The following is a 13,356-nucleotide window of genomic DNA, read 5'->3' on the forward strand; positions in this document are numbered from 1 at the left end:
AGGCGGCGCGGGGTCCAGTAGGGGTCTGGCGGGGTCCGGTCAGGAATCTCCGTGGGTGATAGAGTCAGAGGGTGATGCTCGGCTTAGAGCCTCCACTCAGCTTCTCGTTCTTCCTTCTCATCATCCCCGCCAGGCGCTTCTGTCTCCCGACCCCCCCGTCTTGCACACACACACACACAGACTAGGCTGTACCTTATTTATGCATTCATATTTAGCACTAGGTTGTAATTGGCTACAAATTAATCCCTTGCCCATAACAGTCTGTAATCTTCATCACCGAAGGAGAGACACGGTGCGAGTGTGTGCCGGGGGCGGGGGGGGGGGGGGGGGACGGCCGGCCCGGAGCGAATGAAGGATGGTGTGGCTGTGATATACTCGGCTGTCAGCCCTGTGCCAGCACACCTCCACTCATCTGGAAAGCATCTAAATAGCCTTATTTGGAGAAGTGGGAGGAGATGACGCTTTCTTTTAAATAATTGCGGGATCAATATAAAGAAGATATTATACACAGAAAATGGGGACCTCGGCTCAGCCACCCCTAATGGTGGAGTTAGGTGATCAAAAGGGGATTAGCTCTGTGTGTGTGTGTGGGCTCAGAGGTGCCAGCCCCCAGCACCTGTTTCTCTTCTCTGATGGTTTTATTAAATTACAACAAAAGGAGAAAATTATGGATGGAGGTCTAGCGGCTGGAGCGGGGTTTGTGTCTGTGGACACCCCCTTATCAGAAGCACTCCGGCTTCTCTCTCTCTCTCTCTCTTTTAGTTAATTATTTTAAATTAAATATCAAAAGTAAGTGCCAGGAAAGCGCTAGAAGAAAATTAATACGTTTAAGCAGCGCAAGACAAAACACAACGATCAATAGGTGCTGACTAACTGGGAGAGAAGGTTTGTTCCCTCCACAGCACTCAGCAGAACCAACTTCCACTGCCGAAAAAATGCCCTTATTAAAAGCGAGTTTAATTACAGAAAATTAAGATATAGGAATGAAAGTTATCTGCAAATTATAAACCTCGAATTTTACCCTCTTCTTAATTCCCTTCCCTCTCGTGTATGTGTCTGTGCTTTGATCGTATCAATTTCATCCTTGTTTTGGACGCTCCAGTCAGAACTCGGCTTGAATTAGCTGCCAGGAAAGGGGGAGAAAAAAAAAAAATAAAAGGAGGATGGGGGGTTGCTCTGGTGTAGGAAAATAGAGAAAGCATAAAAGGAAAATTAGATTTCTTTTTTGTCTTTGAGGCTGGTGACACATACAAGGACAGGTCCTTTGCAATTACCGCGGGCAATGATCCTTTAGAAAGCAGAAATTAAAAGTTGGGAGAAATAATGGGTAAAACAATCAGCTTGTAATTTTGGTGGGGTTTGGACATGATTAGTCCATCAGCGGGCTGGGCCCAGGGGAGTCCCGCGGGGCGGGGGCCCGCAGCAGCCCCCGCTCATATATTATACACCAGCCCTTAGATTTTAATCAGGCACCACAACAGTGTCCTTTCCCTTTTATGACTTTATTATGCTTTATCTTTAAATTATAAATCACTTCCCGGGTTGGAATGGTGTGTGTGATCTCTTGGGGGGGGGGGGGGGGGGGGGGGCGGGGAGCATTTCTTCTCCCCCTTCCCCTGACCTTATGGCTGGAGAAGTTCTCCCCTTGTTGACAAAACACACCCCGGCTCATGGCTACTGCTTTCTTCGCTCTTTCGTTTGTTTGTCAGCAGCTCCTCTTTTCTTCCTTCTCCGATCCCGTCTTTTCTTTGGGATAAATTATCCTCCCGTTCCCTCCGCCCGTGGATCTGGGGGTGAGGGGTGGGTTAGTGATGAGCAGAGATGATAGTTGCGGTGGATATCAACGATTTGGGTTTATGAGGTTTCCCCCCTTAATATCCCGCATTTGGACTTTTTTTTTTTTTTTTTTGGGGGGAGAAGGCGTTTTTGGGGGGCTCTGGCAGGGGTGATTTTTAATACCCTCAGTCATCATCTCTTAGGGAAAAAAATATCCCAGTTGTAATTAAACCGCCGTACCTGGTGCCCAGGCAAAGAGAGTCCCTACGAGAGCAGCGCCTAGAGCAGCTCGGCTGGCACCATTCCTGGGCTCTGTCGGTGTTTGGAGGACGAAACACTTCGTCCCAGGGCGCACCCCCGAACACAGGCGACTCTCGCTCCCGCCCACATACTCGTAGGCGCGAAGGGCATCGAGAGCGGCACCGCAGGCCCTTTCCCAGCGGGGCCGTGGGCATAATTTGGGATGGGGGGAGTCAGATGGCCAGGACCCCGATCCAACCTGCCCGGACCCCCACTTAGCCTGCCTGGCGCTTTTGTTTGTCGGCGGCTCTACGAGAGCGTTATAAAGATGTTCTATTGCTCCTAATCACAATTGATTGTCAATTAGAGCCTCATTTGCGCAATCTCCATCCATCTGCCATCTCTGGTTATCTGTTCGCCGCAAAGTTAGCAATGGTCACGGGCCCTGGATGAGCTGTGACATGCAATCTCTGTCCCCTCGCCGGCCGCCTCACCGACACCGGTTTGTTCCACTTTCCCTCCAGGTCGTAACAGCTCCCGGGGAACTGCTGACTTTCAGGGGGTGCGGGGCTGGCATCAACGCCTTGCAAACCCAGCGCCCCAGGTTTAGGGCCGGGATCTGCTTCACTTCGCTGGGAAAAAAAACCGGGAAACGTATCCTTCTCCAGAATAAATGGATCTCCTCGCGCTTTCCCAGGCGATCTCCGCTACACCTGCGGGGTCTCAGACACACATTCCAAAGCCCGAGGGCATCGGTGACCAGAACATCCCTCGGGAGCCGCCAGTCTCCCAGCCCTCCCGGGCGGTTCCCGCCGAGCACCGTCTGCCCCCAGGGAGTGCTGGGGGGAGGCTTCTGTGTCCCCCCCTCGCTTGGGTTATAGCGTTTAGGAAAAGGATGCGTAACTTCGGTTAGCAAAGGGAAAGTCTCTGCTCCCAGCCCCCACCGTACCCCGTCACCCTTCATTCTATAAGGGGACTAGGAGGCCCTGCCGCTTTCTAGCCCCTGGTAGCCCACTCAGCCGAGACTCCGGTGGTCCAGGGGCTGTCAGAGGCGGCCGGAGCCGCTGCGGCTCCAAGCGCTTTTCCACCTCTAACTTAGATGCTTTATGCCAAATTTCTAATTAATTTTCAGCAATCTCCGTGTGACCAAACGCTCCTTTCCCCCTTCGGTCTGCTTTTGGTGTTTGTTTTTTTTTTTTTTTTTTTCTGTCGGTTTATTTCATTTTACCGTTCACCATCCATCCCCCTTCCCATCCCTGGTGTATGTGCGTAGCTGCGGGTAATTAAGGACATTTATCGCCGCGGTAAAACAATTTGGCAGCCCTGGCTGCGGTGAGAAGGTCACTGCGGTGGCTGCGCCGGGTGCGGAGCCTCCGCGTCCCTCCGCGGAATCCCGCCGATGTGGGGCTTCCCGCGGCCGCCTCTGCATAGCTGGGGGTGGGGTGTGTGTTCGGGAGGTCCCTGGAGCTCTTCGCCTTTCCGCTTTTGTTTCCAAACGCAATTGGGCTCCTTAATTAATCTGCTCCTGCTCAGAGTGAGCTCCTCTTGGGTAGTGGCTGTCGCTATAATTAATTATTATTAATTATGATGATTATTTGGTGGCCCTGGCTTCTGTGGCCGCCAGCAGCCCCCGCCAGCCACTGTCTTCTGATTTTCGTGCCCTTGCAGAGCTGCGGCTGGGGACCTCGGGATGATCGGCTCTTCCTCGGACGTCTGAGATCCCCCGAGCCAAAATCTGCCAACTAATTAACTCTACCCACGAAGGCAAACAATTTAGGGGGAAAAAAAAAGAGCTTGTGAGCAGATCTCGCCCTCTATCAGTGCGGTGTCAGGTCCTCATCGCAGAAGATTTAAAAGCCCCGGGGACTCCAGGTTAGGATAGTAATGAGCTTAATTGAGGTTAATGCTTCCTGCACAGCTCCTTGATTATTAAATTAATATTATCACACACATGAATCATAATTAGAAGTTTAAATAATGCTCTAGGGGAATCCTCGGAGGATCTATTAAACAGTTCCCTTCCCTCCCAGCTCCCCGCCAGCCCGAGGGCAGCCCCGGGTTGGGGGGGGGGGGGGGATGTGTGATACTGGAGGGGGGAAAACGGGACACAAGGAGAGATGGCCCTGAGTGTCACCGGTGGATGGGGAGGGGGACAGAGGCACCCACGGCTCCCCGTGGCACTTCGAGCTTTAGCTCGGCGTGTCCTCGTTTACCCAGCCGCCCCCTGCCGCCTCCCAGTTTGGGAGCTGATGATCCAGTACCAGTTTGTGTCGAGCACCTGCAAAGTCCTTTGCTGTCAGTTGTCGCGGCTGGGTCCCCTCTGCGGGGGCTTCCTCACACACTTGACCGGTTCTGTTGCTGGAGATGTGTGGGAAGCAGCTTTGGGGTGTGCATGTGTGTGTCTGGCCTGGCTGGGGGGAGCAGAACCCCCACTTTTTAACCTCCTATTTTCCGACAGTACCGACAGCAGCAGCGACCCGCACACGCGTGTACTGCAGGGACAGGCGGGGAATTTACTTTATCTTATTTGAAAATTAATATTCCTAAGGAAATGCTGACGCGGGGTGGGGGGAGGGGGGCACGCACGACCCCTCGGCATCTCGGGGCTGTGCGTGAAAAGGGAGAAAAGCAAAGCAGAAGAGCCCTCAGATGGCCGCACGCCCGCCGCTCCCCCTTTCTCCTTCTATTTATTTTCCTCTCCCTTGCTGAAACATATTGAAGGGGGAGAAAAAGGAAACATTAAGATCAACTGTGAGCCTTGCCGACGGTTTAACGATTTCAAATGAGCTCTGACTCTGGTGAAAATCTGACAATTACCCATCAGGATGGCAGATGATGGTTAAAATTACCAGAAATCAATATTCTCACCGGGTGTCCCAGCCTGATAAGAGAGACCAAGACAATGTTGACTATTAAAGTCGACAGCTTGAGATATTACACTATTAGTTATGCTATTTTTAATAATCTATAATATTTGGGCTATAATTAATTAATTATACGGGTCAGATAATATCTGGGGCTGGAATGAGGTCTGAAGGGTCTATTAAGGTTGGTAATGAGAAAGGAGAAATCTAATCTAAGGACGAGGAGCCGTGAAGGAACAAATATACAACAGACTTCAGATGGAGTGAGAGGGAAGGAGAAGGGCTGTTGCAGACTCAGTGCACACACTTCTGCTCCTCTCATTGCCCAAGCAGAGGAGCTGCCCACCGCAGCATCTCCCCCCCGTCACTGAGGTGCTGCAGCACCTGGGGAGCCAGTGAAGGAAAAAAGGATTTGATCTGTGTTGAGGAATTAAAGCATTTTTAAAAAACCTCAATCAACCAACAAATCAGTAAATCACAGAGCAATAGAATTCTTTTGGCTGGAGTGCAACCATCTACCTAACACCAACATGGCCTTTAAACTATGTCCCATAGTGCCAGGTCCATGTTTCTTTTTCCTCCCTTGTGGACTCAGCAGCAGATTTTTCTTATTTTTGAGGTGTGGATTTATGCAGTCATGAAGTTCAGCTCTTCCTTCCAAGTCCTGCCTGTTCTCACAGGTGACATGAACTGTAGCTTCTGATCAGCCTCTGGGATTCTGTGCAGTGGTAGGAGAGCGAAGTCTGCATTCATGCAGACATGCACATGGGTGTGTGAGCTTAAATATTGCTATGAATACATAATACAGATAACAAGGTGCACACTTTTAAATGAGGCATGTACTCAAAGTACACACGTGGCAGAATGAAAGCTGCGCTGCACATAGGTAAATAAATATCTTTATCCATCTCTAGGTGTTTATGTGCATCACATCTACCAGCCACACCAAACAGCTTCCTTTCCTGCTCTGCAAATGAACTTCAAGCCAGCCCCTGTGAATTACAAGCTCTCCCCTTGCTCAGCGTTACTAACCAATATTCTAGGTGTGACACTTGGGGCTTTACCTATTTTACATCGATTACAACTACCGTTCCTCTGCCGCTGCGGTAATCCTTTTGCCAGGGCTGTGTTATTTATCATATTAGTTCTACCCTTATTAGTTACAGGAGGGTGTGTTGAACAACATCCTTTCATACAGAGGGATGAAAACCACATTTTCTAGTTATGCTGAGATTAGCCAGGGGTGTGAATCCCTTCTTCTCCCAAGTAACATCTTAATTCCATCATTCTCTCCTGGTCAGACTGTGCTCAGTGCTTGGTTTGTAAGAGTTCTTGTCCAGATCTGGAAATCACAGAAGTACTAAAAAAACGTGTGTGGTGGCAGGGATTCTTCTGGGAAAGTGTTGCAGTTCAGTAGGATTCAGTCCTTCCACAAAGCAGAATGTGCAGAAGATGCCACCAACATGCTGAGGTTTCTCTGCCATGTGTCTCCTTGGCACCCAATAAGGATATTTGCCTCCTCCTCCCTGGCCCTGATCATTGGTAAGGTGCTGAGGGGCTAACTGAAGGCCAGCCTGAGAGGTTGCTAGGTGGACATGGGAGACACAACTTCTACAAGCACTGCTCACAGCACCTCCTCAGATATGAATAACCCTCTGAGCAAATGAAGGTCATTCTCTCACCAGCCAAGGAGGAGGGGAGAAAAAGAAATTCTTTTTATATATGAAGAAAATCAACAAGAAGACCTAAATGCTTTGCTGCTCACACTTACACAAGAGGTTGACAAAACTTCCAGGACTTCCCAGTTGTGATGGGTTAGTGAAAAGTCACCTATTTGCCTTGTTCTGGCTTTTGATCTTTCCCAGCAGCACTTCCTTTTGCTGCTTTCTGAGATCTTCATCTTGACCATTCTGAAATGGTGACTACCAGTTACCACAAGGCCCCTTCATGGGACAGTTTCAAGACTCAGCTTGACAGAGTGCTGGGCCTTCTCATTTCAGTTACACTATCACCTAGAAAGGTAGGACCAGATGATCCCTGGGGTCCCTTCCAACCTGGTGTTCTGTGAGTCTGTGTAATTAATAGCTGAATATTCATCAAGTAGATTGACTGATTGCTACAAAAGATCCAGGCAATGCAGGCTGACATCTGCTTGCAGGGAAATCTGTGAGTCACTTGACACCTGAAAACTCTGCGGCCACTTTGACAGCATAAAAGGCTTTGGATCTCTATCAGCCAGGAATCTTAAAGGTGAAGGAAAATATCACATGGTGTGGTGACCTAGTGGCTGATAATCCTGCAGCGTTTGGAGGACCAGCCTTTTTGAGGTCAGTGGGACATCCATTTGTGAAGTTTTGGGAAAGCTAGGAAAAAGGTTTGCAGGTAAGGTATATAAATAACTGAGCTTCAAGTCCAAAGCAGCAAAGAATCCTGTCTTGACCCTACCAAAAAAAAAAAAAAAAAAAAAAAAAAAGTAGTTAAGAGGGTAATATTTACTGTCCTTTGTAGCAAGCTATCAATACTCAGAACATTAAAAACACCGTCAGTCAGTGCAGTAATTGCACTCAGAGAAATAACTAACAAAACTACAGCCTTTGCTATTTATAGCTGCAGTGTGCTGGGCTTTGCTTTGAAAGTATCTTCATTCTGTAAGCGATACCACTCTGCCAAACAGGGCTCTCCCAGACCTGGAGCCCCTGCTCAAGCTTCACATCTGTACATGAAAAGCAGCATTTACTCCTGTCTCTTTATCATCAGGTGATGGGAATTTAAGAACAGCTGTATTTGTAATGTTCCTTTGATAAGCACATCATAAATTGAGAGAGAAAAAGCCATAAATAGATATATAGGTTTGTCTCAAACAGGGGTTCTTTCTCATAAATGCTCTGAGAAATGAATGTGTTTCTCATAAATGTTTCTGGCTATTGGAATAAGTTGGCGCCTGTGCAATAAGGATAATCTGGAGCTGAACCAGGAACGGCACCAAAACTCCCAGCTGCCAGATCCCAGCTGGTCATAAACTTTGCTTGAAAAACAGACCAAAGTGGGCATGAAATGTAAATGCAGGTGGGAAAGAGTCTACAGGTTATGAGTCTTACCCTTTAATTTTGCCATCCTAAAGTTGTCCACTCTACATTACTTGTCCAGGCTGGTTAGTTATTACATAGAAGACAATGTTTCTGTGGGGCATTTCAATCCTGTCCTAGAGGTCTTAGAAAGCACACAGAAAATCATGCAGGTGAGAATCAGCACCATTCCTTCTGCCTTTCCAGGCAGGGAAACCAGTCTGGATTCCTTACTGTTCAAACACAGGAGTACACCTAATCATATTTCATGTGAAGCCTTGCTGAAATTGGTAGTTCTGGAATTTTCTTTTTGCCCTAAATCAGCTTTTAGTGCTGTCCTGGTCTTGCTGGGACTGAATCACATGGGCTGCAGGCCATCAGCAGTTGGGAGTCATCCAGGACAGCTGAACTGAATTAGCCCGGACAGATGAAATGAGTTAGTCTGGACAGCTGAACTGAGTTAGCCCCAGGTGTGCCCCACACAATCAGCATCAGGCTCAGTATAAAGAGGGACGTTTCCAGAAAAGAAAACCTTTTGACAGAGATCCTGCTTGTGCTGCTGCTCTTCGTGCTCCTGAGGATATTTGGTGTGCCTGCTATGCCTCTTTGGGCTGAGTGTCACAGAATATTAAGGGTTTGAAGGGAGCTTAACAGATTGCTGAGCTCAACCCTGTTGCCAGAGGACCTCTGGGGGACTGTACAGGAACATGCTGAGGTAGGTTTTGAGTGTTTATCTCGCTGGGTAGTTTGTTCCAGGGCTCTATCACTCTTATAGTAAAAAAGTTTTTTCCTTATGTTCACATGGAACCTCCTCTGCTCCGATTTGCACCCATTGCTTGTTGCCTCTGTTCTGTGCTCATGAAACTTGGGGGGGAGTGGGAATCCAGGTGTTAATGGGCACTGGCTCGGTTCTAGACACATCTTCATTTCGTTTTTAAGAGGATCAATTGCTTTCAAGCTGGGGACATCTGTCTCTTTGTTAGACTGCTCCAGCTATCAGCAGGGGTTTGCTTTGTGCCCCTGGATTGCCAAGCACAATCCATCGGGCTGATGTCAGGTCTGTTTCTCTGCATGATCCTTCTTCCAGCAGTCAATGATGAGGGCTTCTAAGGTATTGACCAGGGAGCTATTGGATGAGGCAGGGCCAGGTGCCCTCCTGACCTAAAATGCTGTAGCAAAAGTGGTGAAGATATGAAATCAATAACTTTATTGAAACAAATATCTGAGGTGACACTTTCTGTAGAAGGGTGAAATGAGGAGGGTTGCTGTGGAAATGGGTCAGAGACTACCTGGCTGATTCCTGCAAGAATCTGGGAGAGTGAATGTGAATTTACTTGTGAGAAGTAGAGAGCAACACTTAGTCCAGTGCCAGTGTGTGCTGGGCTCAATGTGACTGTGAGTCCAAACAAGGAATGTGCATGGAGGTCCAAGAGCCAGGATGTGCCTGCTGGAGTTCTGACTCCTCTAGCACTTTGCTTTTCCACTTGCCTTTGAAGGGACCTCTCAGCTGCATCAAGGGGCTACTGCTGAATGTTCACAGTGGCTGGGAGCTCTAAGGAGCATTGGCTGCTTTGGGGTGGCTTTCATAGTTGACTTCAGGGAGCTCATGTGTGTTCGGACTCTGGCAGCACCCTATCTGTGAACAAAAAGACCATGTGTGTGCAACAGTTTCTCTGTGGGCCAACAGAGTGTTCGTGTGTCCAGAGTACATGAAAAAGAGGGTGACCAGCAGGCTGAGGGAAGTTTTTCTCTCCCTCTGCCCTAGTGAAGGCATATCTGGAGTATTGTGTCCAATTCTAGGCTCTCCAGTTCAAGAAAGAGAAATAAAAACTACTGGAGAGAGTCCTTTGGAGGGTATGAAGATGCTACAGGGCCTTGGGGCACCTCTGTGTGGAGGGAAGGCTGAGACCCGTGGGGTTGTTGAGCCTGGAGAAGAGCAGCCTGAGAAGGAGCCTGATCAATGCTCAGCAAGAGCTAAAGAGTAGGGGGCAAGAGGATGGGGCCAGACTCTTCTCAGTGGTTCCCAGTGACAGGGTAAGGGGCAACAGGCACAGACTGGAACCCAGGAAGTTCCACCTGAACAGGAGGAGAAGCTTCTTTGGTGTGAGGGTGCTGGAGCCCTGGAGCAGGCTGTTCAGAGCAGCTGTGGTGTCTCCTTTGAAGGGATTCCAAACCCATGTGGACATTGTGGTGCTGGGCAACCTGTTATGGGTGCCCCTGCTTTAGCAGCGGAGTTGGACTAGATGATCTCCAGAGGTCTCTTTTGACTCCCACTGTGCTGGGATTCTGGGATATATGTCCTAGTCTGTCACTTGAAACTGCAGTGGTGAGCCCATCTCCATCACAGAGCACACACTGGATTGATTTTGTTAGCAGTTCAGATTTCACAGGTGCTTTAAACTCTCAGAGTCCTCATCATTACCACAGGCTCAGTGGTTATGCTGCTTCCACAGTTCCACTTTTCACCCCCAGTTGGTTTTTCCTTAATGCTTGAGTGAAACCTCAGCCCTTCAGGTGAATCCAAGCACTGCTCAAGGCAGAAATTGTTGTCAGCACCAGCTAATAAATAAAATCTCGTCGTTGTTTACAGTGGAACCACAAGAAAAAGACCTTAATGAAATAATTATTTTACTTTCTGGGGGGGAAAAAACCCAAACCAAACCCAAACCATTTTTGGTTTGATTGTGAAATGAAAAGGAAAGAGAGAGTGAAAGAAACCTCAATAAACAGCCATTTTATTACTGTTGCTGGAAATAAAATAAGGGTAAGGGAGACCTGGCCACTGTTTTATTGTGGCTGTGAATTCACTTCTTTCATTTAAGTGTCTGTCACATTAGTAGAAAAATACAGATTACTCTGCAACTTGTGCAGTGGTGGTGGCTATGCCCATCTCTCACTTTAACTTCCAGCTATCCCTTCCTTTCTGGAGCTGAAGGTGGCAGGCTGGTATAGGGAGGTCTATGCAACTTTGTTCTGCATGCTCTAGGTCAAGATTTGGCATCAGCACCTTGCTGTGGCTTTGCTCAGCTCCTGCTGATGCATTCTCAGTTTAATTGGAGGAAGGGAAAAGGATTTGCTCTAATAGATGTGGCTCACTTAGCACTGCCAGGTTATGCTAAACTTCATAACAAATGAAATTGTTCTCAATCACTTCTCACTACTGAGCATGTGTTTTGTGAGGGAACATGAATTAACTGTGCGGCCTCTTGGCATCAGTGTTGGGGTGTCAAGCATTTCCCCCCTCACTGTGGTGCTGGAATGATGGCTCATGAGTCATTCCCACTAGGTACATGAGAGTTTAACTGGGTTAATTGAGGATTGGAGCAACTTCAAGATGAGCTTGTGAAATATTTTGTTTACAATAAGTATGATGCTTACACTATAAAAAAGAATAATCTTATATAGACTGTGTTCTTGGGAGATGAACTTGCAAAAGGTCTTCTAGTGGTAAAAGAAGACACACAGGGATTGGGAAAGAAATGAACTCAAGGATGAAATTCCAACAGTCGGGTTCCTCTGAAGTGTGGTAAGACAGGATGAGAGGGAATGGATTAAAACTCAAAAGTGGGTGGATTTAGACTGGAAATTGGGAAGAAATTCTTTACAGTGAGGGTGGTGAGACACTGGAACAAGTTGCCCAGGGAGGTGTTCAAGGCCAGGTTGGATGAGGCCTTGGGCAACCTGATCTAGTCTAAGGTCTCTCTGCTCATGGCAGGGGAGGTTGGAACTAGATGAACTTGAAGGTCCCTTCCAACCCAAATCATTCCAGGATTCTATGAATCTATGAAATAGCAGAAGTTGTTGTAATGTGCAGCACATGCTGCTTGCCAGCCCATGGTAGTTACACTCTGTACCTCTTCCACTTAAATGCTTGTACCTTAACAGATGTTTTCTCAATTGAGAGGCCACTTCATGTAGCAGCAGGTGAACTGGGCATCAGCTGATGAGGATCTTGCTTGAATTGCTCTCTGCTCTTTCATTATTTTAGGAACCTGTAATATCCACCATTACTTTCTCTCCTGAGCCTGCCTCTGTTGCCATTTCTCCCTCTTTGGCAAATAAATATCTCGGTGTATCCAATACAATCAGCAGAGTGTAACCAGAGGGGATGAGCTCTTAGCACAGATAATTAAAGCCCAATGTTCTCCACTGCAACAATTACAAGTACTTGAGAAAGCAGTGGCAAGGTCGTTCTGGGAGCCTGCTGCCTTAACACAATAACCTACTTGTTTGGAGCCCGAAGTAGGAAGGAAGGATGCAACAACAAAATGTTTCCCTTGGATGTATGTCTCCTTAACCACAGAAATGTGGGGCAATAGCACATGTGGTGTGTTTGGCTGATTAAGATCAGTTTATCCTATCTGTCTCAGGTACCTCGAGTTGCATTGGGTTGGAAGGGACTCTCAAAAGTCATCTTGTCCAACCCCTCCTGCATTTAGCAGGGACATCCTCAATTAGAGCAGGCTTCCCAGGGCCACATCAATCTGACCTTGATTGCCTCCATGGATGGGATCTCAACCACATCTCTGGGCAACCTCTTCCAGTGTTCTTCTACTTTGATTACAAAGAACTTCCTCCTAATGTCTAACCTAAATCTACCTTGCTCCAATTCCAAGCTACTGCTCTTTATTCTATCACCACAGTCTCTCCTCAGTCTTCTTGTAGCCCCTTTCAGATAATGAAATGTAGCTTTGAGGTTTGTCTGGAGCCTTTTCTAGGCTGAATGACCCAATTCTCATCCTGTCCTTTTAGCAGAGGTGCTTCAGCCCCTTAATAATCTTTGTGGCTTTCTCCTGGACCCACTCTAGCAGGTCCATATCTCTCTCGTGTTGAGGACTCCAGAGGTGCACACAGCACTCCAGGCGAGGTCTTAGCTGCACAAAGCAGCAGAACCCCCTTTCTCCATCTGCTGGCCAGAATTCTTTTGATGCAGTCCAGGATGCCATTGGCCCTCTGGGCTGCCAGCACCCATTGTTGGCTCATGTCCAGCTTCTCACCCACCAGCACCCCCAGATGCTTATCTGCTGGGCTGCTCTCAATCTCCTCATCCTTTTGTTTAAAAAAAAAGAGGAGGGGTGTGTGCAGAAATAAAATATCTGCTGCCATTCTTGTGACAGCAGAGATGTTCTGAGAAAGGATTGCTCCTGGATGCCCTGTGAGTTAATCACATCTTTTCCAAAGTGTATGGAAAACCCTAGTTAAAGTCTGAAATGAAATACTTATGATTGCAGGGAATTCAATTACTTACATCATTACTTCATTATTTTCTTCTTGCAGCTTCTCACTCCCTGCACACTCTTCCTTGCACACACATGCACATATATACACACATAATTATTGTTAATTAAGACTGTCTCCATTATGTGGCTAATTAACAATTAGCATAAACATAATTAGCCAACGCTGACATT

The 13,356-nt window shown here is 47.6% G+C and overlaps 1 long non-coding RNA gene across 2 annotated transcripts; it reads right to left on the bottom strand.

The window, feature by feature from the left end:
• Nucleotides 1-6,880: 6,880 nt before the first annotated feature.
• LOC135179774 (uncharacterized) lies at nucleotides 6,881-8,346 on the bottom strand. 2 transcript variants are annotated; one of them, XR_010304123.1, is made up of 3 exons: nucleotides 8,180-8,346; nucleotides 7,979-8,090; nucleotides 6,881-7,321 (listed from the first exon to the last, which is right to left on the bottom strand). It is a non-coding gene; the product is annotated as an uncharacterized LOC135179774 (long non-coding RNA). The 2 variants fall into 2 exon arrangements; XR_010304122.1 differs by having other exon boundaries at nucleotides 7,979-8,346.
• Nucleotides 8,347-13,356: the final 5,010 nt, after the last annotated feature.

Source organism: Pogoniulus pusillus, chromosome 11 (assembly GCF_015220805.1).
Source record: "Pogoniulus pusillus isolate bPogPus1 chromosome 11, bPogPus1.pri, whole genome shotgun sequence".
In the NCBI taxonomy this organism is placed as follows: Eukaryota; Metazoa; Chordata; class Aves; order Piciformes; family Lybiidae; genus Pogoniulus; species Pogoniulus pusillus.